Source organism: Bison bison, unplaced genomic scaffold, assembly GCF_000754665.1.
Source record: "Bison bison bison isolate TAMUID 2011002044 unplaced genomic scaffold, Bison_UMD1.0 scf7180017864146, whole genome shotgun sequence".
In the NCBI taxonomy this organism is placed as follows: domain Eukaryota; kingdom Metazoa; phylum Chordata; class Mammalia; order Artiodactyla; family Bovidae; genus Bison; species Bison bison.
The window spans coordinates 3,065,286-3,067,821 of record NW_011494718.1 but is presented as its reverse complement, the minus strand read 5'-3'; the positions used below and the strand labels follow the sequence as shown (position 1 = coordinate 3,067,821).

At 44.9% G+C, this 2,536-nt stretch overlaps 1 protein-coding gene across 2 annotated transcripts in view; it reads left to right on the top strand.

Annotated features, from left to right (window-relative positions):
• The window catches only part of TLR2 (toll-like receptor 2), a 13,803-nt gene that overhangs the window by 970 nt on the left and 10,297 nt on the right, over positions 1-2,536 (top strand). Inside the window, exon 1 of one of the 2 annotated variants that reach the window (XM_010840724.1) lies at positions 7-150. The exons of the other annotated variant lie outside the window; for it this stretch is intronic. The gene's annotated coding sequence lies outside the window, so the exon portion shown is untranslated. Of the gene's footprint in view, positions 1-6; positions 151-2,536 lie in introns of those variants that run through there. 2 annotated transcript variants of the gene reach the window in all.

The following is a 2,536-nucleotide window of genomic DNA, read 5'->3' as shown; positions in this document are numbered from 1 at the left end:
GGCCGCGTTCCCGGAGGCGAGGGGCGGGTGGCCAAGGTTCCCCGAAGGGCCGCCCTCTCGCCGGCCGCTGTGCCTGCCCCGGCCGCTCCCGCCTCCTTCACTCGGAGCGGCTGTGACGGGGCCCAGGTGGAAGCTTTCCAGGGTGCACAGGTGCGTCTGCGCTCACTGCTTACCGCAGAGACCCGGCTTCCAGGGCTGGGATTTCCCACCAGGGCTCAGAAGTGGGACAGGGTCAGGACTCGGATCTGCCCAGGACTCTCGCTCCCCGCACCCCGAGCCTGGCCTCTGTCCCCGGGGTGGGCTTCACGCCCTTTCAACCTCTATAAATGAGAACTTATGTTTAGAACTTCTATCCCAGGCAGGAAAATATTTTTCCTGTTTGGGGAGAAAAAAAAATCTGAGAGAATAGAGAGAAATTGTTCTGGGTGTGAGCAGTTCAGGTGGGTGAGATGCTTGTACTCTTGTAGAAGGTCTCCTCTGCACTGCCTGCAATGTTGCTAACTCAGATCTTGGCAAAAAGCAACTGGGAAGTAGGATGACCTGACTTGAAAGTAGAGACAAAAAAAAGGCAGATATCCTTATTCACCAGTATTTTGTTTCTTCCTGTTCTGAGCAGAAAACATTTGTATCTTTAAACTTTTTGTAGTGAACGCATTTTACAAACATTGCCTGAAGTTGACAACTTGTTTTGGAAGTTTCTAAGCCGTCAGTTAATTTTTTTTTCATTGTGTTACTTAAGAATTTGATTTGATTGGTTAAATATCTTGTTTTGATTTTGCTGATTGAGCATAATTAATTATATGTGGCATCTTGGTGTAACCTCTTCATAAATATCTTTAAGTAAATTGCTTGTCAAAAATTTTTTTATCTCCACAATATCATTTAAAATTTACATCACTGTGCCCTCATACAGAAGAGGCATGTCTGAGTTTCTGAGTGCTGTCTTCTTCCTTATCTATCGTTATGTTTAAAAAAATCCGGTTGTTGCTTCTTGCTATCGATTCTTACTAGGTTTATTTTCCATGTTGCTAAAGAACATATGTATTTGGGTACTTCTTTTAACAACTGTCTATGCATAAAATTCTTCTTTAGGTCTTTAATGTCTGGAAATGTCTTAGCTTTACTCTTGGATGATTATTTAAATAGATGTAAATGTCTAGACTAACAGGTATGTTTTCTCAGCCCTTTGGGGCTATTATTCCATTGTTTTGAGGTTAGATGAGAAATTTCTATTTTTTTTTTTGCTTGGGATTTAATATACATTTATAATTCATGAACTTACATTTTTCTTAAGTTCTGAAAAATTGTTAGTTATTTGAAAAGACCCTGATGCTGGGAAAGATTGAAGGCAGGAGGAAAAGGGGACGACAGAGGATGAGATGGTTGGATGGCATCACCAACACAATGGACACGCGTTTGAGTAAACTCCGGGAGTTGGCGATGGACAGGGAGGCCTCGTGTGCTGCAGTCCATGGGGTCGCAAAGCGTCAGACACGACTGAGTGACTGAACTAAACTGATATCTTTTAATATTTGGATCCATACCAGCATTTGTGGCAGACCTTATGGGAGATTTCTAGGATGCTAGCTTCTAGCCAGGTGGAGACCGAGGGTCAGAGGGCAGAGATTTGTGAGGGCCCTGTTCACAGAAGGTGTAGCCTCTTCTCTGCGCCTGGCTTTATGGAGAGCCCACTTGCACTTCTCTGCCAGGCATCTGGCCACCAGCCTGTCCCTCTCCAGTCCGGCTTCACCTCGGCATCCCAGCCCTTGCCCTGGAGAGAGGTCTGCTCCTGCTTTCACTCTGAGCCACAGGGCTTCAGCTTCCTCTCAGCTAGATCGCCTCTAATGCCAGGCTTACTCCTCAGACTCCTATCCTATCCTAAGTCTGGGACCAATAATTCCTCACCACTCTGGCAACTTTCTGAATTCTTTAGGCACATGATTTTTATACTTTGTGCAGGTCCACAGCCTTCATTAGATGTGACTCCACTCCATCTAACTTGAGCATCCCTTCCCTTTCCTGGTGTCTTACACTGAAGAGTTCTCTGCCCCCTGCTATAATGTCTTGAGGAAATGTGAGGAGAGACAAGTAATTCTAACCTTAAGTATCAAGTTGTTAACCATAGTTTTAGCATTATCAATAATTATTATTTGTTGAAAACTGGTCATGCAATAGGTGTCATATAACATTTATATGAAATAGCCCAAGACCTCTGCTCATATACACTTCACCTTTTAAAGAGAAAAAGAAGCGAGGAAAAATTTTAAAATGGGCATCAGTTCAGTTCAGTTGCTCAGTAGTGTCTGACTCTTTGCGACCCCATGAATCACAGCACGCCAGGCCTCCCTGTCCATCACCAACTCCCGGAGTTCACTCAGACTCACGTCCATCAAGTCAGTAATGCCATCCAGCCATCTCATCTTCTGTTGTCCCCTTCTCCTCCTGCCCCCAATCCCTCCCAGCATCAGAGTCTTTTCCAATGAGTCAACTCTTCGCATGAGGTGACCAAAGTACCGGAGTTTCAGCTTTAGCATCA